This window comes from Petaurus breviceps, unplaced genomic scaffold (genome assembly GCF_028583685.1).
Source record: "Petaurus breviceps papuanus isolate PSGF00001 unplaced genomic scaffold, PetGlider_PUasm1.0 174, whole genome shotgun sequence".
Lineage (NCBI taxonomy): Eukaryota > Metazoa > Chordata > Mammalia > Diprotodontia > Petauridae > Petaurus > Petaurus breviceps.
Window position 1 is genome coordinate 29073545 of NW_027185761.1, and position 26583 is coordinate 29100127.

The 26583-nt window shown below is 35.6% G+C and overlaps 1 pseudogene; it reads left to right on the plus strand.

Annotated features, from left to right (window-relative positions):
• Positions 1 to 26204, plus strand: part of LOC138158346 (vesicle transport through interaction with t-SNAREs homolog 1A pseudogene) — a 36185-nt pseudogene extending 9981 nt beyond the window's left edge.
• The last annotated feature ends 379 nt before the right edge of the window (positions 26205 to 26583 follow it).

Genomic DNA, 26583 nt, shown 5'->3' on the forward strand with positions numbered 1-26583 from the left:
ATAGATAGATAGATAGATAGATAGATAGATAGATAGATAGATAGATAGATAGATAGATAGACAGACACCATTAAAATGTCAAAAAATTCTTAACAACTATGGGTTTTACCATGTATTTTATTTTCCTAAAAGCACCAAACAATTTTTTGTAAATTTCATTTTTCTCTCTCATGCAAAGGGATTGTAGAAAAAAAATTCTTTAGTTCATGCTTTGTCTCTAGACATAATAGAGTATATATTAGGTCTTCAGGTGGCCCATCAAATTACTTCAGGGAAAGGAGGAAATAAAACAGATGAGAGAACAATAGAAAAGAGATGGAATTGACAGAGGGATGGCAAAATTCTATGGAATGGTAAAACAAAAAAAGTAAAAGGAACACTGGACCTAAACATTTTTTTTTCTAGAATAGCTAACTTCCTTCAAAATGTATAGATGATGATATATATCAGTTGGTACATTATTGCCCACTTGTAGATTTCCATGATCTAATCTCCAAGGTTCGACCCTACTTCTAGAGAGGTTATGATTTTCCACAGAACCTGAAAAATATGTGTTAATTATAATTTAGATTTAGTACTAAATAGTGTGTGAAAACTTCCCACACTACACTGAGACATTCCCTCATCAAGACCCTTTCATAAAGTGAAGAGTTTTCCATCATAAGAAAATGGAGCACATATGGGCTTCTAACAAGTTTGGTACTTTCTTGTTCAACTAGGATGATGAGGAGAGTAACATTTCTAGTGCTACATAGTGTCCATCACCTTGGTGGGCTTCACTTTCCTCTCCTATAGTGCATCTCAACTCATAAATCATTGTCTTCTTGTTTGCTTCCAAGGGATGGGATCAGAACAGAATGTCCAGGGATGTAATTCTTTTTCCCATAAAATGAAGTTGGGTGATACAGAAATTCTTCAAATGTTCATGTTGTTATTGTAGTTCTTTAGTTACTTAAGTTGTGTCCAACTCTTTGTGACCCCATTTGAGGTTTTCTTGGCAAAGATACTGGAGTGGTTTGCCATTTCTTCCCTGGCTCATTTTACAGATGAGAAAACTGAGACAAATAGGGTTAAGTGACTTGCAAAGGGTCACATAGGTAGGAAATGTCTGTGATCACATCTGAACTTAGGACTTCCTGATTCTAGGCCCAGCACTCTATCCACTGAACTACCAAGCAGCCAAGCTGCCCCCTTCATATTCTTAGTAAATACTAAGAGTGACCTTGCCTATAATTTTCTAAGTCAAACAATATTGTTTTACATGAGGAATTCTATTATCACAAATAAATAGAAAAACTACTCTCACAATTGTGTAATGTCCATTGCCATTTTGAAATGCCCCCAAAGATTGTGACCATCTCCCTGGTGAAATTGAAGCAGTTGTTTTTTGTTTTTTAACTCTGCCTTGCAACTAAATGGCCTTAATTTGTAAGTGATTAAGGGCAAACTCATCTAATTTGCTATAGCAGGCTGCTTCTATCAGTACTTTTCTTCCAATCTAAAAATTCTCCATGGATATCTCTCCATCTGTCCTACCAGACTTTTTGCCATTTACCCTCCCATTCAACATATAATAGGTTCTTAATAAATGCCTTTTATACACAATCATTCATTATTTGACTTCCAAGAGCCACGATGTTGGAGTAAGCAGTGAATCCCCATAACTCTATCATAGTCAGCTCTAGACAACCATAAAATAGCACTGCAGAATTAATCCTCGAACAGTGAAATCAGCAAAAAGAGAGTGGGAAACCATCTTTGAGCCAAAGAAACTTGAAAGATTGACTGGAAATATCTGGTTCTGTCTCACTTGGGTAAAAGGGGAATGCAGTCCGGTGGAAGAAGTGTCCCAACAAACCAGCAGCAAGCCCCACCTCAGCAAACCAGTGGGAGATCTTTAGTCCCATTGTGGTAGAACTGGCATATGTTAATATCAGATCTCCCACACCCCTCAGCATAGGCAGGCAAATGGCAGACTCTACTTCTGAGAATTGCTACATGCTTCACTATAGACTTGGATAAACAGGAAACATCCAGCTGAAAGACCTCATTATGCTTCAGGTTAGCCCCAGACAAACAGGCAAACTCCAGCAGCCAGACCTCCACATGCTTCAGATTAACCCTGGGGAAATGGAAAAACACCTGACCTGCCTCTGTACATGCCAGACACCACCATTAGGACTCTGGCATAACACCAGGTAAGCTGCCAGACCTGTAAGACCTCCAATATTGGCATTTACCCCCCACGACACTCCCTCAGCACAGCACTAGACACAAGGTTCTGTGTCCTCCAGGGACCTCAAGGTCAGTGCAGCACCAAGTAAAGTTAGGGCCTGCAGGTTCTGTCTCAAGAAATCTGAGATAGTACTAATTCCACCCCAAGAGTAGAGTTAAAATTTAAAAGAAATGTAAAGGGCCAAAAACATGATAAAACAATCACAAGAGAATCTTATCATAGAAAGTTATTATGATAACACGGAAGATCAAAACATAAACTCAGAAGAGGACAACAGTGTCAAAACACCTGTAGGTAAAACCCCAAAGAAAAATGGTAAGTGACCTCAGACCTAGAAAGAAGCCATAGAAGAACCCAAAAAGGAGTTTAAAGTCATGTTAATGCAGTAGAAGAAAAATTAGGGAAAGAAATGAGAGTGATACAAGACCATTATGAAGAAAGGGTCAAAGCTTGGAAAAAGAAAACAATTGCTTAAAAAGTAAATTTGGTCAAATGGAAAAGGAGATACAAAAATCAACTAAACAAAACAACTCAAAAAAGTACAATTGGGCAAATAGCAAAGAAAGTACAAAAGATAATTGAGGAAAACAACTATTTAAAAGTTAGAAATGGGCAAGTGAAAACCAGTGACTCTATGAGACATCAAGAATAAATCAAATTCGAAAGAAAGAAAAAAGTAGAAGAAAATGTAAAATACCTCATGGGAAAAACAATTGACCTCAAAAATAGATACAAAAGACACAGGGTCAGAATAATTGGACTACCTGAAGGCCATAATCAAAAAGAGAACCTCGACTGCATCTTTCAAGAAATTATCAAGGAAAATATCCCTGTTGTGTTGGAAAAAAGACTGGAAAATAGGCAATGAAGGAACCTGCCTAGCACCTCAGGAAAGAGACCCCAAAATAAAAACTCTAAGGAACATTATAGTCAAATTTAAGAACTATCAGGTCAAGGAAAAATACTACAGCTGTCCAGAAAGAAACAATTTAAATATTGGGTAGCCAAAATCAGTATTACACTTCAGTTTGCATCAGATTGTATGAATCTTTCCAGGTTGTTCTGAAATCTACCTGTTCATTATATCTTTAGTAGCTGCAACATTAAAAGAACTGAAGCCATGGAACATGATATTCCAGAAAGCAAAGGAACTAGGACTACAACCAAGAATCACCTACCCAGTGAAATTAAGCATAAAATTTCAAGGTGAAGAATGGTAATTCAATAAAATAAAAGAATTTCAGCTCTCATAAGAGACCAGAATTATATTTAAAAAAAAAACAAAACAAAAACAACTGATCTCCAATACCAAGACCCAAGAGAAGCATAAACATGTAAAAATGGAAAAGAAAACATAAGGGATTCAATAGAGCTAAACTAACTGTTTATATCCATACATGGAAAGAAGATACCTGTAATTCTTAAAAATTGTAGCACTAATTGTACAGCTAGAAGGAACATACATAGACAGAGGGTACAGGTGTGAGGCAAATTTGAATCAATAACATAAGATCAAAATGGTTGCATGCTTTAGAAATAAAGGGTGATACCATAAGCAAACAAGAAGAGGGAGTCTACCTATCAGATCTATGGAGAAGGGAAAAGTCTGTTATCAAAAAAGAAATAACATTGCAAAATCTTAAAATAGATAATTTTGATTATATTAAATTGAAAAAAAACCTTTTTGTTCAAACAAAACTAATACAACCAAGATTAGAAGGAAAGCAGAAAGCTAGGAAACAATCTTTACAGCAAGTGTCTCTGATAAAAACCTCATTCTCAAATATATAGAGAACTGAGTCAAATTTATAAGAAGACAAAACATTCTCCAAATTGATAAATGGTCAAAGGTTATGAAAAGGCAGTTTTCAAATGAAGAAATAAAGCTCTCTATAGGTATATGAAAAGTGTTCTAAATCACTTTTGTTCAGAAAATTTTAAATTAAAACAACTTTGAGGTACTACCTCTCAAATATCAGAATGGCTAATATGACAAAAAAGGAAAATGATAAATATTGGAGAGGCTATAGGAAAATAGGGACGCTAATACATTGTTGGTGGAGTTGTGAACAGATCCAACCATTCTGGAGAGCAATTTAGAATTATTCCCCAAAGGCTATAAAACTGTGCATAACCATTGATCTAGCAATAACACTAAAAGATCTGTATCCCAAAGAGATCATAAAAAGGAAAAGTACATATATGTACAAAAATATTTATAGCAGCTCTTTTCATGGTGGCAAAATATTGGGAAGTGTTGGGGAATGGCTGAACAAGCTGTGATATATGAATGTAGTGGAATACTATCATGAAATAAGATATGATAAACAGGTAGATTTCAGAACAACCTGGAAAGACTCATACAAACTGATGTAAACTGAAATGGGCAGAAACCGGAAAATAATGCACACTATATTAGCAACAATTGTGTGATGACCAATTATGGATGACTCAGCTCTTCTCAGCGATACAATGACCTGAGACACCACTGTAGGACTCATGAAGGAAAATGCTATCCACATCCAGATAAAGAATTGATGGACTCTGAATATAGATAAAGGCATATTTTTTCACTTACTTTGTTCTTTTTCATGTGCCTCCCCCCTTTGGATATGTTTCTACTTTGACAGCTGTGACTAATATGGATGTATATTTTACATGATAGCACATGTATAGCCTATATCAAATTGCCTGTCATTTTAAGAAGGGGGAGCGAAGGGAAAGAGGGACAAAAATTTGGAACTCAAAATATTGTAAAAACAAATTCTAAAAAATTGTCGTGACGTGTAATTGGGGAAAAATAAGATATTATTTAAATGTAACAAAAATAAAAGGGAAGAAGTCTAAAAGAATTCATTCATTAATGCAATTCATTAGTTCATTATGGGATTTCATGCTTCCATGATTAACTCTATTTGTGAGTATATTTTTCACAAATATTTTTCAGAGTTATTGTTATTCTTAAAATACAAATACATGTAGTAACATAGGCCACCAGTGGTATTTTTTCTCAAAATTATTTATGTGTACTATAGATCCAGAATGTAGTGGAAATAAAGCTGTCAATGAGGCATACAAGAAGGATCCTTTACATTTCTATAATGATCGTGCTTGCATAAGAACTCTGGTATTTTCATAAATGTGATCAATTGGAATAATAAAATGGTGTGACAGCTATAGTGTCTTCTAGAAGTTTTTTGGTTCCCACACAGTATTTTGAATTCTCTATGTATCTTTGCTGCTTGGCTTGCTGACATTTCTGCTTGTCATTTATAGCACCTAAGATACTTATTTTCATATCATAGCATTTAAATAGTATAACAACCATATTGCCTGAGTTCTAAAACACTTTTTGCATCCAAGTCTAAGAACCAGAAGATGTATGGAGTGCCCCCGCTCATAATCACCAATGATTGCTATTCTATCTTGTAATGTACTGAGTATTATCCAAAGAATCAATCTCCACTACTGAGGAGTTTTTTCTCAAGGGAAGTTTAATAGAAGTAAACAGAAGAATTTTCCCCCCATTTTCAATGACATTGCCTGCTTATTCCTGGGAGCAGCAAATCTCATAGGCCCTGTGACACAGTGGCTAGAGTGGTGTATGGAAGGCTAGGAATATCTGGCTTGAAATAAAGTCTCTGACATTTATGGGCTGTGTGATCATGATAAATCATTTAGCCTGTCTAAGCTTCAGTTTACTCCTCTGCAAAGTGAGAATAATGATACTTGTAAGGTTAGTATGGTAGATAGAGAGGAGGGTTCACATCCAAGGAAGTAAGATTCAAGTTCAAGTCTACCCCTGTGATATATGGGACAAGCCACTGAACCTGACAGCATCACAGGTAACGCTGTGGTGTATTTGCATTGATAGTCATGGACAGCTAGACGGATAGAGTGGATAGAGTGCTGGGTCTGAAGTCAGAAAGACTCATCTTCCTGAGTTCAAATCTGGCCTCAGAGACTTACTAGCTGTGTGACCCTGCACAAGTTACTTCACCACCCTGTTTGCCTTAGTTTCCTCATCTGTAAAATGATCTGGAAAAGGAAATGGCAAACCAGTCTAGTACCTTTGCAAAGAAAATGCCAAATTGGGTCACTAAGAGTTGAACATGACTAACATGACTTGACAAAGACCATGTCACTCCTTTCTTCTGTTCAAGAGGCCTTTATTCTTTTCTTATCAGCTCTAGGATAAAATACAACACCAAAGCTGTCCTTTCAGGCCTTTCACAGTGTGTCTCCAGCCTATCTCTCCAGATTTCTTTTGTATTAATCTCTTCAGTAACTCTAAAGGCCAGTCAAATGGACCTACATGCTGTCTCCCAAACTTCAGTTTCATCTCCTGTTCTCTGCCTTTAGAAAATGTGTTCTGTGGTGAAATCTTCCTTGATTTACTCAGATTTTTGTGCTTTCTCCTTTCTTAAATAAGCAAGTACTTGCTTGTTTGTGGAGAAATTGTATTCCCTATATCCCATGAGGATTTATATTCTCTGAAAGTAAAATTCTGTGTGTGCATGTGTGTGTGTGAGACAGAGACAGACAGAGAGATGAGAGAGAGAGAGAGAGACAGACAGACAGACAGACAGAAACAGAGGGACAGTGACAGAGAAAGAGATAAACAGACACAGAGGGACAGAGAGAGACAGAGACATATATACAGAGACAGATTGCAAGAAAGACAGAAACAGAGAAAGAGAGACAAAGAGAGAGGAAGATTGAGTTAGGGAGGCAAGGGGAGAGTGCCTTGGACATAATAAGTGTTTAATAAATGCTTCTTAATTGAGCCAATTATACTTCCGCCAAATAGTATAAACGTGGCCATTAACTCATAGTAACTGCTTATATTTCCTTTCCCTTTATCTCTGTGTATACTTAGTAAAAAGAAAGATAATAAGCATTTATAAGTGCCTAATATATGACAGGTGACAGGTACTATGATAAGTGATTGGGGTTTTCTTTTGCTTTTTGGAGGGGGGAAGGGAGGGAAATTGGCCTTAAGTGACTTGCCCAAGGTCATACGGCTAGTAAGTGTTAACTGTCTGAGACCAGATTTGAACTCAGGTCCTCCTGACTCCAGGGCCATCTCTCTATTCACTGTGCCACCTACCCACCCCTGTGATAAGTGATTTCAAAATGTTATTGCATTTAATCAGTGAACATCATGGCTACTCATGAATGAGAATTTATATGACTATAGTTTATATCACAAAAGCAAGGAAGTCTACTTATTGCCTTTTGAATGTGTTTGTACCTTCATACCTTTGTACATATCCTTCTTTCAGCCTAGAACACCCTTGGTTCCTATCTCCACTAATGAAACCCCTCCTCATACTTCAAAGCCCAACTGAAATCCTGTCCCTAACGTGAAGCCCTTCCTCACTGTCATCTCTCAGGAATAGTTCCCTCTACTGAATTGCATTAGCACCACTTACCTCTGTCAGTTACTTTGCAATTGTCATCTACTACCTTATTTCACAAGTTTACACACTGGCTCATAAACATTTCCAACTCATTGAGGACAGTAACCTCATATCATATTTTTGTGTATTTCATCAGAGCTCATATCATAGAAACTGCTTAATAGAAGCCCATTGGCTAATGCTGTCATAGGGAGCACCCTTTAAAAGAATAATTATAATGACTCCAATTCGCGTTCCAATGGACTATTGATTGCATCACTGTGAGTAATGACTCCAATGCAGTGGTGTAAAACTCAGATAGAAATAGATCTCTATGGGCTATATATTGACTTAGAAAACTACAAATTAACATTATCTATGTTGTATTTTTCTTTATTTTATTAAGCTTCATCCAAGTATATTTTAATCTGATTTTAGGATTATTTATTGCCTTGGACCCTGAAGGCTGCAAATTTTATACCTCTGATATGGAACACATTCCATCCATTCCTATCCTTGCCACAAGGCACTCTTCCAATGGTCTGGGAACTGTCTTTGATTACTCTTGTCATTACAAAGATGTAAATGGATGCTACTCAACACAGTAATAATTCCTATTTATACATTCAAATCAACTCAACAAATGTTTATTAAATATCTATTATATTCAAGACATTCAATGTACATGACAAGAAATAGAGCAATCTCTACCTCCAGAGAGCTTACAATTGACTCAATTGCTTCTGAATTCTCTTTTACACAAAGCTGGTCAAGGTACTTCTCATGGGTCAATTTTCAGAACTATATGGGACTTCTATGGGCTTCAGGGTTTGAGGTTCTGGAAAACAAGTATAATGAAGCAAACATCATTCAACATGTTGATATTTTGTTTGTTATTCGAGTTAGAATCTGTCCATTTGAACTGTTATTTCATACCATTGCCTCAAGTATCTTAGAGTTGGAATCATTTGGTTGGCTTAAGGATTAGAGATGGAGAAGGTAGATCCCTGACTGCAATGGTATTCAATGTCTTTGTTAACCAACCCTTTCCCATTATTTCATATCCCATCTGACTACATGGTGATGTTAAAACAAATCTCCAGGAAACTCAGATAACAAAAATTAGTATTTATTTAAAAGAGTTTCAGTAAACTGAATTACCATCTTGAGGCAAGAATGGTGCCTTCTCTTAGAATAAAATTCACTCTCATGTCAGCTCACTGTTTCATACACTGGGTCCCAAGCATGCATTTGATATCCATTCATTAAGAGTTTACATTATAAAACAGGGTTCAATGAAATGAAATATTATTTGGGTCAGGTCTATTCCAAGCAATTGAAACACATGTTTGTTTGTTTTGTTTTCTTGGCTTATTTTTTTCTCAATTGATGCAGCAAAGCCTATATATAGGAATAAACTAAAAAAAAATACTCAATGAAGGAAGGACTATCTTCTTAGAAAAACACAATGTAGTTATTTTAAAAAAAAGGAAAGAAAAAGGCTATTGAATTGCAGGCAATAACTATAATACCATGATAATAAGGCAGTTTCTACAATGACTGCATTGCACCATTTTTAAATAGAGTAAACCATTTTCTAGTCCTCTGGTCTTCCCCAAAGTCTGCTTATTCTAGCTTCCATATTCAATGGCAGTCAGAATTGTGATTCCTTGAAAAAAAATAATACATAGACAAAACAATTGCTCAGCATTTTCTCATGGTTAATACAATTGATTTATTTTTTTTTGGTCATGAGACTCGCAGGACAAGACAGAAATTTGTTTCCTACTCAAGTCATGCACCGGTAAAATGTTCTTACTTCACTATTTTGAAAATTGTTCCAAACAAGGGGAACATGACTGATAATAGTGAATGAAGCAATGGAATAGAATGGGGTCAGGAAGAGAGGTCATTACTCTCTTCTATTTTGCTTAGATCTATTCCACGAAAATTTTAGAATGCTATTTGTCAAGTGGGGAAGAGTGCTAGGCTTGTGAAATCAGAGAACATGCACTTGAATACCCATTCTGCTGCTTACTACTTGTGTGAACATGGATAAATAACTTATCACCCCTTGCTTCAGTTTTCTCATCTGTTCAGTGGAAGGGTGAGTTAAGGCACCTTTCAGCTAATACCTATGTATGTATATATGCATATATATGTGTGTGTGTGTATATAAAAATACACACACATATATTTATGTTTACTTGTATAATGGTATGTATTATATTATTTATTTGTTTTATGTTATACATATATATGTATATAATATTTGCCAAAGAAGGAATGATTTTCCATTATTCACTTATAGTATGCCACACGCATAATCCTTTTATCCCCTCTTACCAGACCTTAGTTAAATGTTTTGTATGTGTAATACATATACAGAGAACACAGTTATGCTCTGTGATATTGAAGATTTCATTTTCTATCTGGGGGACATTATAGATCTCTAGGTAGATAAATGATACCATAAGATATTTTGTGTTATCTCACATGAGTATTATAAACAAATGGCTGGGGTGTTAGGGAAAGGATGAAGAAAATGAGATAGGAATAAAGTGCTGGCGTTTGAATCTGCAAGACAAAGTGAGAGTCTCCACCTTACTACCCCAGGCAAGTCTTTTTACTTCTCTCAGTTCAGATTTTCACCATTGAAATGAAATAGTTGAATTTCAGCATTTCCAAGGTCTCTTCTAGTATCAATTTGATCTTACATACCTAGTGATGAGGCAGCAATCACCATGGCCCAAGAGAGGAATCTCTGTGGGAAATGGAATAATTCCAGTTGAGATCCAAGGCAGGGAAATGGAAACTGTGTTGATTCAGGCCAGATATTCATGCTGTACCTGAATCCAAAGACTAGATAAAGGACTAAAATAGGGCTTTTTGTACATGACCTAAAGGCAGCAAGTCACCACAAATTCTGAGAAAATGTATTAGGTGGAGGAGTGATGTATAATGTTTAGAAAATGATTTAGTTCTTCACATTTTCTAAGCCCTAGTCATATCACTTCCTTTTTCTGCAGCATTATGGAAGTCTTGCATATCATCCATTAACTTAGAATGATGCCTGAGAAATTCAGGATGTGTGTTAGTGGTATCGGATTGGTATAAAGCCTCCACCAGCTCTGGACATTAAACACAGCTTTCTGATTCCCATGTCTTCTCCTTAGATCCATAAACCTGTGAGACTACCAAGTCTCAGGGGAAACTGTTATTTCCATGAGTGCAGAATCTCCTTCTCTATATATGATTCTTAACTTTTTACAATTATTGGGGATGGGTAAAGATTTAGTGCATCTAATTCAGAGAAGGAGTGAATCTATTTTAATGACAAGTGAAACAAGATACATGTCAAATAATCCTAGCTAGTTGTTTATCCAGTTTGTCTTTTGACTGAAAATAAAAAGGCCTATCTAAGTTTATCAATACAAGCATTTATTAAGCACTTACTATGTTGTGCTTTGTGACCTCAAGGACACATGTGGCCTTCCAGGTCCTTGATTGAGGACTTTTGACTGAGTCCAAGTTTTACAGGACAAATCCTTTTATCAAGAGGAATTGTTTTGTGAAGTTTGGATTCAAAGGGCTGCGCTTGAGGACCTAGAGGGTTACACGTGGCCTTGAGGTCACAGATTTCTCACCCCATGACATTGCTAATAGGTGAGCTTACAAATATGATTAAAAAAAAGAAAAAGAAAGACAATACCTGCTTTCAAGGTACTTACAGTTTTAATGGGGGCAAATAACACATGGAAGGGTAACCGAAAAGCAAGGCAAGAGAGGCATGCTAGTGAATTCAGGACAATGAAGAAAAGTTGGGCTGAGGCCCTTTCCAAAATGAAGTCTCCAGAAATCACCAAAGAGAGAAGGACTCCATGGGAGTAGAGCAGTTAAGGTGTGGTGGGATAGCCAGAGCTGATTCATTTTTTTCCCCTAAAAGTAGGATGATTAGCTGTTTACAAAGGTAACTTTAAATAAAAGAGTGCTAAGGTTCTCCATCCAGTGTTTGAATATATCCAACTTTCATTGGTTCATAGTTCTTACATTTCAGGTTCCTATATAATAGTGATCTTTACAGCATCAGACTTTCCTTTTGTCAGCAGCCACATCAGCACACAAGCTTCATTTCAGCTTTGGCCCAGTCACTTCATTCTTTCTGGAGTTCCTTGTAATTGTCCTCTGCTATTCCCACTATCATGTAAGACACCTCCAAACATGAGAGGCTCATATTCCAGTACCATGTCTTTTCATTATTTTAATAATGTTCATGGAGCTTGGAAAAGATACTGGAATGGTTCGTCATTTCCTTCTCCACTGAATTATCTTTTGCCAGAACACTCCACTATGACTTGTCCATCTTGCATAACCCTGCACAGCATAGCTCATAAAACAAACAAACAAATAAAAAACTAACCTGATGGCAACTGGTCCCATCAATTCCTGACATAGAGAGAAAAGAAATGGAAAAAAGTGTCAGATTCATGGGTTCAAAGATCACTGCAGATGGTGACTACAGTCAGGAAAGAAAGCTGTGGCAAATCTGGATGGTGAATACCATCCTTAAAACTATGTACTTGTTTGGTTAGATATCAAGCCTCTCCTATTCAAGTCTGATCTTACATTTTCTCTTCTGATTATCATATTACAGTTTTGAACTGTTGTGAGGTTTTTGTCTACTAACCCCTTCTTCCCTTATCTTTTTCAAACAAAATGCTTCCTGGACTCCACCATCTTCTATTTGTGAAATTGACTTTTTATTCTCTGTCAAAAACTTTACTTTTATCAATATTAAATGACATTTTATTTCATTTGGTTCAATATCGTAGCTTGTTGAGTTCATCTGGATCATGACTCTGTCATCTAGTATGCTAGCTGTCATTATTTTTCTGTCACCTCTGCATTTGAGAAGCACTTCCTCTATACTTTTTCTCTAAGGTATCAATAAAAAAAAAATTAAACCTGAATAGTGCCAAGAAGAGATCTCTCAGAAACTTAATTATAATTCAATAACTAAACATTGGACTGTTAAATATTAAAATTTTCATCTAGACATCCATTGATCTCAATTCTGTTTGTTTATCTGATCTATCTTTCTCCATTTTATGAATACATAAAATCCCTTAATATACTTTACATATATTGCCATATGCTTTGCTAATATTAAGTATACATGTGTACTATACATAGAGAAATATGTGTATCTATGTATATATTTACATATATATGTATGCATATATTCTAGAAAGAATTTTTCCCAGAAGTTGAGGTAAACCACACTGATTTATAACTTATGGAATTCATTCTCTTACCCTGTTTTGAAAATCAGGACCTTAATTCTTCTCTAGTTTTACAGCATATCTTTTTAATGTAATTTATATATATTTTATACAATTTTTGAAAGATTAGTGAGAGTGAATGTGCACTTTACAAATAGTTTCTCATTTGATACCCATAGCAACCCTGGGATATAGGTACTATTATTACACCCACATTTTATAGTTGAGGAAAATAAGACAGATGGGTTAAGTGGCTTCCCTAACAAAAGTATTTGGAGTCAATTGTTTCTGAATTTAGGACCTGTGTGCTATTAAAGTTTCATCTAGTTGCTCCCTGGGATACCTTTCCTACACCTTTGGTACCTGGACCATATTGGAGACAATTGGATGCTTGCTTACTCTCTACCTACCTATGCTAAATTAAATAAAAATTTCATAAATTACTACTGTGAGCAAGCCATCAGGCCTGACATTACAGATAGAGACAAAAAATAAACAAGCAAAAACAATCACTACCCTTAAGGACCATACATTCTCCTGAGTGATTTTGTAATAACTAAGGTAGATCAGTACAGAATATTTGATGAAAGTCTGCTTCATCAAAAGAACATTAGTAACTGTTTGGATCAGGAAAGTTTTCAGGTAGGAGACATCACCTGAGCTGAGCTTTGAGGAAAGGTAAGGATTCCAAGAGGCCAAGAAAGAAAGGAATCCATTGTAGGCATGATAACTTGTATGAAGTAACAGACACAGACCTTGTGCCTTTCCTGCCTTCCTTTAAAAGTCCCAATTAAAATCATTTTTTGGAGGAAGACATTTCAAACTTTTCTTATCTCTAATGCCCTTCCCTCTGTTAAATTATTTCTGATTATCCTGTAGTTAGCTTGTTTCAATATGTTTGTTTCCTTGTTATCTCTTCCATTCAATTGTGAGTTCCTTTAGAGGAGGGATAGTCTTTCACTTTTTTTGTATCCCTAGTCTTTAACAAAATGGTTGGCACAGTGTAGGCACTTATTAAATGTATAATGATGAAGTGATAAATATTGGTCATAGCTAACAGGCCATTTTAGCTATATCATGGGGTGGATGAAGAGAAGAAATATAACATGATTCTGAAGGTAGAGGAATTTTAGAGAGCATTAAATGTCAGGCAGACAAATTTGCATTTAGTTCTAGAGGTAATTGAAGTGACTTAAAAAAATTAGATTAGCTTTATGTTATGCATTAGGAAGTTTATTTATTTTTTTTACCAGGTATGTGGAGGATGGATTAGAAAGGGGAGAGAGTAGAATTATGGAGATCAATTAAGAACCTAAGCAAAAATGCCTAGCTTCCAAGGGAATTGTGATGATGGACTGAACCTAGCAAGAAAATCAATATATTGGCACAAAACTCTTATTTTGAAGGCAATTTCTCCCTACAAACTGCAATGTCTTAGAAAGGAGATGAGAGTGGAAATATAGTTGGTGGAGTAATGAATGACAGAGTTGAATATTTATCCTTTGCAACATCTCTGACATGGAAAAATTGCATACTGGGCATAGAAATTCTGTTGTCTGGAATGAGATTCTTTTGCTATCAATGACCTTTGAACTGAAGAGGGACTGAATGTGTCTTAAAGAGATAGGTTGTTTTCTCCTTATCCCAGAGGGTGAAAATTATACAAACTGAAAGGACTGATTTAGTGTGGAAAGATTTATAGGTAGCAGCAAGTTTTGCTTTTAGTGTGGGGATATGAGAAAATAGTAGAGATACTGGGAAGTTTAAGTGATGGTTAGTAGAGAATTTAGGAGAGGAAATGAGATGTAGACAGTTGCCAGATTTGAACCACAACTGAGGGTATATTAAACCACCTCTTCCTGTCATGTTCAGATAGAACATATCTGGAGTTGAGAAGTAAGGTAGATATAAGGATGCTAAACTTTTGCCTTTGAGAGAATGGTTGCAGATGGCTCAATGTCTGTTATTGTATCTGAGAATGCAAAGGTTGATTTTCAAAGTATTTTCTGTTCATTAACGTTCATTGTCACTCTCTTAATTACAAATCTGATTATTTAGATAAAGATTTGATGGGGGGGTGCAGATGGCTTTCATTTGTGTGCTTCATTGTTTGTGAATAGGGAGTTGTAAAAAGAGAGGAGAATAGTTGCTGGAATGTTATAGAGGGGAAAAGTGTGGGGGAAGATGCAACAGATGTCCTATCTGAATTCAAATGTAAGGGAAAAAAGGACCAGTGGTTCAGATGCTATATGAGAGAGAATATTATTGATTACTATTTTGATAAGCTTCTCAAAACAAGGTGGAGAAGGAAAAGTTTCAGTCTCTTTTCTTTCCTAGGGTTGTAGAAATGGGGACTTTAAAAAACAAACAAAAACAGTGTGACTAAGTAGTGGAGTTGGGCTTCCTCATTGGTTATCTTGCTTTTTCTTACTGTTTCCTCTAACCAATGCTCATAAATAACCTCTTTTGGAGTTGATATTGAATTGGAAGGCTGTTAATAGAAGGGAGGTCATATCTTGTAGAAGGAGGAAGGTCAAACATGTGTGTCTGGAAAAGAACAGTCATGTCTACATTCAAAGGTTTGGTGCCACTCAAGTTTGAATAGGTTCCTTTCCTCTTTATGGCCAACTCTAAGAGAGAGAGAAACAGAGACAGAGACAGATAGAGAGAAAGCACCATCACGTTTAAGCAAAAGAATTGTATTTATTATATATTTAAGAAATTGTTGCTAATAGAGCATAGGTTCACATATAATCCTCTTTTTTCTTTTCTTTTTTTATGGAAATGCTCATGTCATTGATGCTTGTCAAATTCAAAATGCAAAAATAGGAAAAAACAATACAAGGTAATACAAATTGGGTTGTAATATAGTAAGAAATGTTTAGTTAAACCATGATACAGAATATTAAATTAACAAAGACAGACAACTATAAATAATTTAGGAATGAAAATAATCCTTCATTGCTCTCACTAGACAAATTGTGGACCTAAATTATTAAGATAAGTGTCACAGATACTCTGCTTTTTACTGACAGGGATTCATACAACAACAACAATAACACAATTGGTAATTAAAGATTTTCTAAAACTAAAAGAACCATTATTCTGTAAACGACCAAAATTCCATTAGGTTTCAAAAAAATCACCAAAAATTCTTATAGGCATTCCAAAATGGCAGCTCATATCAATGATAGATTACTTCATCTTAATGTATGAATATACAAAGAAAGAACTCTAGGTTGTTTTCTTATTTCCATCTATACTTTTTATTCCCCTCCCTACCCCCCAACACCTTTGTATTACATTAGAATGCAACATAGCATTTTCCTTAATTTTTCTGGCTATTAAAGAGGCGAGGAAAATGCTCAAAATGAAATTTAACTCATTTGATTGAGTTCAGTCTAATGATTCTGACCTTTCTATATCATTCTTATTTTTGGTTAAAAAACTCTTTATTTGAAAGAAAAAGAAATCATGATCATGTCTTTTCATATAAATGTCAAGTTTTAACTAGATTCAGTGTAATAGTGCCAGCTTTATACATTCTATTTCCACAAAACAGAGGTAGGCAAGCAATCTTTTAGTTCATTATTAATTACAAGGATACAGTTTGTAACTAAGGCTATTCCATTAGATACTATGAAAATCTGACATTCATTAATAACTACATGTTATTTCACTACAGGGCTTGATTTTGATTGGAAGAATTAGTGGTATCCCAATACAGTGACACATACATTATTTTTCTTAAAGACAATAATGGCATTCTTAATGGAGAAGGAATCTTTTAAAGTCCTCTTATTTTTTATGCCTACTTGCCAAACTTTCTATTATTCAAGGAGTAACTATGTTTTAACTACAAAATAGTACAAATATAAATCTATGAAAGAAACAAGGGTGGGTTCTATCCTATCCCCAAGTTAACACAGAAGTCTCAGACTTCCCAAGTCACGCAATCACCTAAAAATCTAAACTAGGCAGGATTTGCTTTAATAATTGGATGAAAACAGTTGAAATCACATGAAAAATATTTTTTGATTGATCAAGGAAAATCAAACATATTATGTGGGTAGATGTATGACACAACAAGTCAGGTAGAAACTTCTTAAGTAAGTTCATCAGCAAAACAGTCAAACCTTTGAAGCTTCAAGACTTAGAAGGATATTGAAGACAAAGATTTTTGCACCTGTACACCCTGGGGGCAACAAGCTGTGTGTAAGGTGCAGGTCAAGATAATGAGCCCATAGAGGGTGTTACGCTCCCTCTGTCCTACCCAATTGAATGCACCATGAAAGATATCTGGTACTTAGAGACACATCTAGAACCAGTTGGGCATAATTATAAATGATAATTCCAGGACTCTATTAGGACATTGAACTTTGGAGCCTCAGAGAGAATGGAAAATTCAAGAGGACTCACTTAAAAGAAGAAAAAAAAATCATCTAGTAACCAGAACCCATGAGTTTATTTTTTGGTCACATATGCTTTTTAAGTCTGAGCCACTCTCCCAAGACATCTTGCATGTGAAATAACTTGGGAGAGCATGGAGTCTATGCACTATGACACATTAATATAAATCTTTTCTAAAAGCTAATTATATCTGGCAAATTGTTCATGGTAACACACAAGTTAGCAGTTCATGAATGATAGTATTAGAAACACTAACCATTTAGAGTTACCCCTAGACCTATGGGGAGGAGTAGTTAGTTACACTTTGGGACTCAGCTCATCAGTAATATTAAAAATGGATAAAGTAGCTCATGAAGGGTTACTACACAGAAGTCACACAAGTCACTATCCTTGCCCTCTATCAGCTTACAATAAGGTTAAGAGGAGATATACATGCATAAAAGAAACAGTTGTCATGATAGTAGAAAATTCATTAATGTTAAAAGAATTGCTTATACAGGCCAGAAATGTACTAGGAGCACTGAAAAATGGAAAGTCCTAAAATAATAAAGGTTCTAAGAGTTCAGAGACAAGAAAATGCAAGGAATGGTTGTTTTCACAAGTGGACATGTTAAATGAAGTGGAGAATTAAGAGAGTAATGGGAGGCAATTTTAAAGTATAGATTAGGGATAGACGATACTAAGAAGACCTCAAATGTAAATGTAGGGAATTTTACATTTTTCCTACAGGAAATGGAGAATCATCAGAATGTACCTGAATTGAATTGTAAGGCAGTCAGTCCACAAACAATTATTAAAATCCCATAAAGTGTCAGGTACTATGCTAACTACTTGGAATACAAGGAAAGTAAGCAAATAAATAAAAACAAGCAAATAAATGGGAAAAAGAAGTGGTTTAGGATTATGGATTTGTCCTCACCAGCCTGTTAGTGAACAATTAGATCTTTTCAATTGCAGTATAGACGCCAGAGATGTCCTGCATATTGCTTTAGGAGCTTTGTAGAGTCAACAACTTTTTTTCAGAAATGCAAAGGTAAGTAGACTTTTAAAGATGCTAAGGGATAGATAAAAGAAAATTATATTTGTTAGCCAGTTAGCTCCATTGGTCAAGTTTCTTCTCCATGACATCTATAGTAACCATGTAGTGCCCGTGTCTACAAGGGCAGGTCTCTGTGTAATTTCTTTTGTTTTCTTTTTCTTTTTGGAGGGGGTAAGGTAGGGCAATTGGGGTTAACTGACTTGCCCAAGGTCACTTGGCTAGTTTGTTGTGTTAAGTGTCTGAGGCTGGATTTGAACTCAGGTCCTCTTGACTCCAGGGCTGGTGCTCCATTCACTGAGCCACCTAGCTACCCCTATGGGTAATTTCTTTACTTCAAGAATCTTCAGTGCATAAGGGCAGGTAGGTGGCACAGTGAATGGAACACCAGCCCTGGAGTCAAGAGGACTTGAGTTCAAATTCGGCCTCAGACACTTAACACTTACTAGTTATGATGAGGTATGGCTCCCAATAGGTTCAGCATGAACTCAGATCTTATCTAAGACTAGAACCTGTGATTCAGTCTGGAAAGAACTCAGCTCAGCTTTACTTGGAGTCAGAGTTGAAAAAGTTTATTATATGCTTTACAATGGGCAAGGATCCTTAGGGGACCTGCAAGTGAAAGGGGGCACAGGCTTTGACTTTTAAAGGGTAGGGCTGCCATTGTCAGGGCTCACCAGATGGATGTAGGGGACTTCAGTGCATAGATAAAAGCTAGGCCTGACTGAGAGGAACTTGTGACTTCAGTGCATACATAAAAGTTTGAGGAGTTTAACTTGGAGATGAGATTTGGGCCAGACAGAAGGAGACATGAGGAGATTAAGCAAGGACAAAGGAGTCACAAGTTGTTGCCTAGGAAGAGTTCGGATAGGGGGAAGGGTCAGAGTTTGAGGCTGGGAAAGGGATTTTACAGACTGGTTTTACAAATTACTATTACAATTTTACAATACAAATTGCAGTTACAATTGTACAAACTGGTTTTACAAATTGATGTTACAGACTGATCTTGCCAATTGGTTTTAGAAATTGCTGTTACAGATATAGATCCCAAGCACCCCATCAGTCATGTGACCTTGGGCAAGCCACTTAACCCCAACTGCCCCTCCTCTCCCCCCAAAAAAACAAAACAAATAAAAAAAAGAATCTTCAATGCCTAGCACAGCACTTGATACATAATATACACTTAATACATTCTCATTAATTAAGTAGTTGGTTTATATTTAACCCTTTGGGTTCATCATTTTAGGAAAACCGTTGACATTACAGGGGTAGGAACGATAGTAAAAGGTCATGACAAACTTTGTTGAAGGAATTGGTGGCATTTAATATGGAGAAGTGTATATTAAGGGTTGCTGGAGAGAGTGAGATAGGATAATTGTTTCATGCAGAACACAGATTATTGTTCTCCTTGACTTGAGAGGGCAGGCTTGTGATTATGAGAAGCAGCAAAGTAGAAAATATTGATTTATTAAAACAGAACAAAGAAAAAACAAAATTTCCTTATAATCAAAGCTATTCAAAATGAGATTAGATGCTTCAGGAGGTTTTGAGGAGAGGTTAGATGACTCTTTCTTTGGTATTCATTGGATTATAGGACCTGTGAGGTTCTTTACAATTCTCTGATTCCAAAATCATGTAATTATGTGATTTATCTGTAAGTAACCATTGTCATTTTTATTGGGGATTAAGAAAATAATAAGATTTTGCCTACAGTATTACAATTTATGTTTCCAAAATTTTAGTTGTTTATAAATTGTGCTATAGCTAAGTTATTAAAGTTTAAATGAGCCAAAGTTTTCTAGGAGGACATATTGTGTGTGTGTATGTGTGTGTGTTGGGCAACTAATAAATAAGATTATTTTATTTTTCTATCCTTGTATAGTTATACCACTATACAAGAATCATATTGGTATAGGCCGGTAAAATTTTAACTTATTTTCAAAACTATTATAGTCCGAAGATCAGCTTCATGGCTCAAAAAAGAGTATTAGATGCAAGAAGAGAGTACTTAACTATGGAGAGCTTTTTACTCAAAGGAACTCTTTTGTAAAATGAGGGCCAATTTTCCCCCTTTTTTCCCTATAAAATTTTGCTGTTTGTGGCTAGAGAGCTCCCTTGGTGTGTCAGTCATTTTTTTTCCTGGAGGGATGGTGAAATGAAAAAAAACAAACAAACCTATTTTAACTCTAGAAGAATTTTCCCAGTATAATATCTATTATAAGCTAAGGACATACGAAAATTGACCTTGATGAGGAGTTAAAAAGAGTTTCATTCAGACTGAATTAATGGAAGGATTATGCAAGAAGATGAATGGGGACTTTTCCTTGGCTTATGAAACGTAGCCTTTAAGAATATTCTGGAAGATTCATGCCACCACAATAAAAATAATCTATAATGACTCCGGCAGTTTAATAAACCAATAGGCCTTTTGACAGCATGATAGATATCAAGAAACATTTATCATTCAAGTCCATGCTCCACAGTCCCAACTTTCTGATAAATTTTGACTGGTAGGGGTATTCTCCAGATAAATACTCTAATATTTTGTTTCTTTGAAAAAAATCTTTTGAAGTTTTAGGAATAATATAATAAATCTCAAGAAAAAATGTTTTGATGTTTTCTAACAGAATTTTTAAAAATTCTCCTTTACCCTCCCTCCCCCGCCCCAGTAACAAGATCAATAACAATGGCAGTCATTTGGGCTTTGGGGCACCTATAACCCAGGCAATTACTGCACTATCCTCAATTCCTGTATGATGGTCTCTTTCAGTACCATCCTGGTTTCTTTTTTCCAAAGACAAACAGTGACCTAGAAGCTATTCTATTCTCCACAATTAAGGTACAATATAAGGACAGGGGCTCAGGTATTAGGAGTCTGAATAACTATGTATAGATTTTTTTACATGTAAAAACATCTTAAAATATTTGGTTTTTCTTTAAGTTTTGATTTACAAATTTTATCCCTCCCTCCATCCCTTTCCTCTGCCCTCCCAGAGATGGTACATAATCTGATATACATGAACATATATATGTTCAGTCGTGTAAAACATTTCCATATTAGTCATTTTGTATAAGTAAACTTGAAAAAGAAAGGAAGGAATGAAGGAAGGAAAGAAGGAAGGAAGGAAGAAGGAAGGAAGCGAGGAAGGAAGAAAGGAAAGGAAAATAGTTTGCTTTGGTTTGAATTTGGATGAATCTATGGGAATTTTAAAGTAATGACTATGAAAATTATTGGAAAATGAGTGACTAAAACAGTTATTAAGCATTAACTCTGTGTCAAGCACTGTCCTAAGCATGAGGTATGCAAATTGAAAGGAGAAATAGTCTTTATTCTTAAGGAATTTACACTCTAATTAGGGAAGACAATGAGAGATACCACTTTTACCTTGCATTGCCTAACAATGTTATATGCAGCAGGATTTTCAACAAACATCATTTTCCAGTTACAGAAACAAAAAAAAAAAGTCTTTCTCTTTAGCTAATCAGAAATACAAGATGTTCTTTGGTCCTATGTGAAAAAAAAAATCAATGCCAATCTCTTTTTTCATATCAAACTCAAATGCGATGAAGAAAAAAATCTTTCAAACGATAAACATTTGTGTACAAATTGGATGGCACTTAATCAAGAAAGAACTTGGGTTTTGGTTTGTTTTAATAAAGTGATATTTTTACATTAGAAATTTTTTTGCTTCTTTCTACTCTTTGGGAAGATTTTCATGTTAATATTGATCAACATTTTTTGCACAAGTCAATTCTTTTTTAAACCTCCCAATGTATGCAAATTGGCAGCTTATTTCCAACACCATTGAACACTGCACTACATAGAAGACATTGTGCTAGGCATTGTGCAGAGTACTTCAAATGCTTTATCTCATCTGAGCCTCATAGCAATTCTAAGGTATGTTCTACAACTTTCATTATTCAAATGATTATACTTCAATATTTACAAAGATCTAGCCTGACTTGTATTTTTATGCGCACGTGTTTAAAAGTTTATCTTTGTCTTTCTGCAGATACATTTATTTTAGAGTTAAATGCTCAATCACTTAACTCAGAGAGGAACGGAATAGAGATTTTTTTTGTTCTAAATTAAAATCCCAATAGAACAGGAGAACTTCAAAGACATTAATAACTAATGACTCAATCAAAAATTGATTTAAGACAAATTAACACAGATGAAAGTCAGACTTAGAATCATTTAGACTGATGAGGCCAGGCAAGGAGAGAGAAAATGAGTTCACATCTTGAAATATGGGGAGGAGGGAGCCATTTTATTTCTTTCAGAGACTCACATTAACTCTTGACATTTGTGTTGACAGTGGTTTTATGATTTCATTAGTTGCAGGTATCTACTGGTCCCCCCACTGCCAAAGGCAATCCTTCCATGCCTTCTGTATAATTCTTGTCCATGCCTTTCCATAAATCTTTCATAAATATCCCACACAAAATGTTGGTTCTTTTCTTCCTCTGGTTCTTTTAGGATTTCAGGGGTAACAGTGATGCCCTCATGTTGACCAGGGATTCTCTCTCATTTTCAATATATGGCAGCACTCCACTCCCAACCCATAGGATAGTGATTCTATCCATGGCAAAGTAGATAGAAAACTGATCTTAGATTCAAGAAGGCTTGAGTTCAGGTCCCATTTCTCATTGTGTGATCTTAGGTAATCCTTGAATCTTTGATTGTGTGACCACAGGTAATTATTGGATCTCTCAGTGTTCTATGAATTTCTCCAAAATTCTAAGTTGTAGAGACAGGCACTGTTCTGAATTAATAGAGGTAATTTCCTCACTCATGAATTCACCATATCAATGAAATCATATTCAAATATATATGTATACATACTTATATATGTATAAAAACTATATAGAAATCATCCTTCAAGAAATTCTCCAGGAAAATTGCCCTGATGTACTAGAACAATAGGGCAAAATAGAAATTGAAAGAATTCACCAATTACCTCTTGAAAAAGATCCCAAAAATAAAACTCCTATGAATTTCATAGTTATGTGTATAAATATATATATATATATGAGTGTGCGCATATGTGTGTACATGTATACATAGAGAGTTCAGGATGGGTTAAATATGTAGGGATGATATCTTAAAAATAAAATTAAGAGGTGAGAGAGGAATATATTGGGAGGAGAAAGGGAGAGATGGATTAGGGTAAATTATCTCATATAACAGAGGCAAGAGAAAACTGTTACAATGGAGGGGAAAAGCAGGAAGGTGAAAGGGAATGCATCAACCTTACTGTCATTGAATTTGACTTAAGGAGGGGATAATATACACATTCAATTGGGTATCTTACCCTACAGGAAAGCAGGGGGGAAGGCGATAAGAGGGGGAATGATAGAAGGGAGGGCAGATAGGGGAGAGGGGAGTTAGAAGCACACACTTTTGAAAAGGGACAGGGTCAAAGGAGAAAATATAATAAATGGGGGTTGGGATAGCATGGAGGAAAATGTAGTTAGTCTTTCACAATATAACTACTATGGAAATGTGTTGAGTAAATACACATGTACAACCCATGTTGAAGTGCTTGTCTTCCTGGGGGGGGGAGGGGTGAGGAAGGAATAAGGGAAAGACTCTGGAACTCAAAGTTTCAAAAAACAAATGTTAATGCATATTACATGCAACTGGGAAATAAGATACCCAGGTATTGGGGTATAGAAATCCATCTTGCCCTACTAGACAGTTGGGGAGGGGGTGGGAGAGGATATGAGAGAACAGATTGGGGGAAGGGTATTCAGTAGGCTCACTGTTTTGGGCTGGGGCTGGGGAAAGACGGAGAAAATTTATAACTCAAAATCTTGTGGAAAACTAAAAATAAATAAATTAAAAAAACAAACAAACAAAAAGAATTATTATGTAAACATCACCAGTAACCACAATGGTTTGGTTCGTATCTAGAACTACACATGCTGGACAATGTAGGCTAGGATCCTTAGGAAGCATTACCAACAATAAGGCTAGTGGGGTTGATGGAATTCCATCTTAGCTCTTTAAAATCCTAAAAGATAATGCTCTTATAATGCCCTATCACTACATTAAAAACTGGACCTAATGCCCAACCCCTATAATCTAATCCCAGTCATTCTTCCCCTCCTTTGAGGTCCAATCACTTCTTCAATTTTGATTTTTCTTTTCTTTCTTTTCCAGGGACAGGGAAGATTTTGTTTAGAAATTATACTTAGTGCAAAATAATTACCATAACTAAGCTAAAACTAGACCATTCACAATATCCTAGTTGCTAGTATTGTTCTTTCTTCAAGTTACTTTGTATAATTTTGCAAAGATATGCTAAGTATGCTATTTATTTAGTATACGTATTGCCTCTCTCCAATAGTATGTACATAATCTCTAACGCCAGGGTTTATTTTACTTATGTCTCTGTATTTCTAGAACCTATCACAGTGCTGACCTGTTATAGTTACTTAATGATAGTTTGCTGAATTCAATTGAAAAGTGCTATTTGGAAATTTGTTATTGGTGTTACTTGAACCCATATGAAAATGGGCATAATTTTACCTTTGGATAACCAGAAAGAATTTGACTGAATTGATAATTATATTAACTCTTATGAACAGACCCATAAATGAATACCTTGATCACACTTATGAAATGAAAGAGTTAGACCAGAAGACTTTTAAGATCCCTTCTAGTTCTTTCCTTATGATACTATTATATGATACAGTAAAGTAAGTAGAACCAAAACAATGTATTCAATGAATACAATGTGTAATTGAGAAGAACATCAACATGTTTTTTCAATAATCATAAAAAGCAGTCCTGAAGCCAGAATGTAGATGATGAGGAACAACTCTCTCCTTCCAATAGAATGCTGGGACATGTTGGGTACAGAATGTATTTTATCAGATTTGATGATTTTGTCAGGAGTCATTTTCAGTGGCCTGGAAGAAATTTTGTATTCATTTAAAGATTAGATTAAGAATTACTTTTTTTCCCTGATTTCTTCAGGAAGACATTGCATCTTTACTTGTATGTTCACATTCCTACTTCACCCAGTGTCAAAATAAAGTTACAACTTTATAAAGTGTCTTTTGATTCAACAAGGGAACATGCTAAATGGATATATCAATCCAAGTTACCTCAGGGAGTCTCAGGCAAGCCCTGCTGCATTTCTTTAAAATATTAAGGTCCCATATTCTTGCCTCTGCCCCACCTCTGCCACTACCGCCCAAGTTTTAGCATTTTGGAGTCACTGCCCCCTACCTGCTCTGGGTTGAGCCCCAGACACTCACAGCTGCTATGTGCAGACTTTGAAGGCTACAATAAGGACTTGGAGGTGCTGACCACATAGATAAGCAGCAAGACTGGGAGGATCCCCAAACTCTCTCCAGATGAGAAGAAGCAGATGGTTGCTATTGTGGAGAAACGACTAGAAAAAACAAAAGGACTACTTGAATGAATGGACCTGGAAATCTGCGAGATCCCTCCATAGAGCAGAGGAAGGTATACCAACACAATGAGGAACTACAAGTAAGAAATGGAAAAAGAAAACAGATTTTAAAAGGTCGCCTAGAGTGATGAAGTACAGAATCAGCTTCTAGGGTATGATGGGAATTCCTCCAAGAACCAGAGGGCACATATTCTCCATAACAAAGAGAGACTAGAAAGGTCATATTGGAGACTAGAAGATGGATAACAAATAGCAGTAGGAATCATGCAAATTGTCCATGACATGTTGGAAAGCCCTAGTCATGACAGGGAGAAGATACAATGTGCTCTGGAAAGGCTTTGAGAAACAGATGCTAACTTGGGGGAAAGTTCTTGAATCTTAACAGGAATGTTGCAAATGTGTTACCAATAAATTGGCAAAGAGGAGCAGAAAGAAGGAGATAAAATCTTGTTTTGGGAAATACTTCATATGATGATAAAGTTTTTAAAAATCTTGATAACTAAGACCCCTTCTTAATGGTCAAAACACAGAAACAACATTAGGTGTAAATTTTTAATAAGAAAGTAGTACCCATAAAGGGAGATTAAATAGAATGTCATGTGAAATCAAGGTTGTTGTCATTCCTCAGTAGGAAAGTGGTCAAAGGATATGATTACATAATTCTCAAAAGAATTGCAAAATATTCAAAATCACATGAAAGAATGTTCCAAAACACTAATAATAAAAGAAAAGGAAATCAGAAAAACAGTGAAGTTTTGTATCACACCCTGAAAATCAGCAAAAAAAAAAA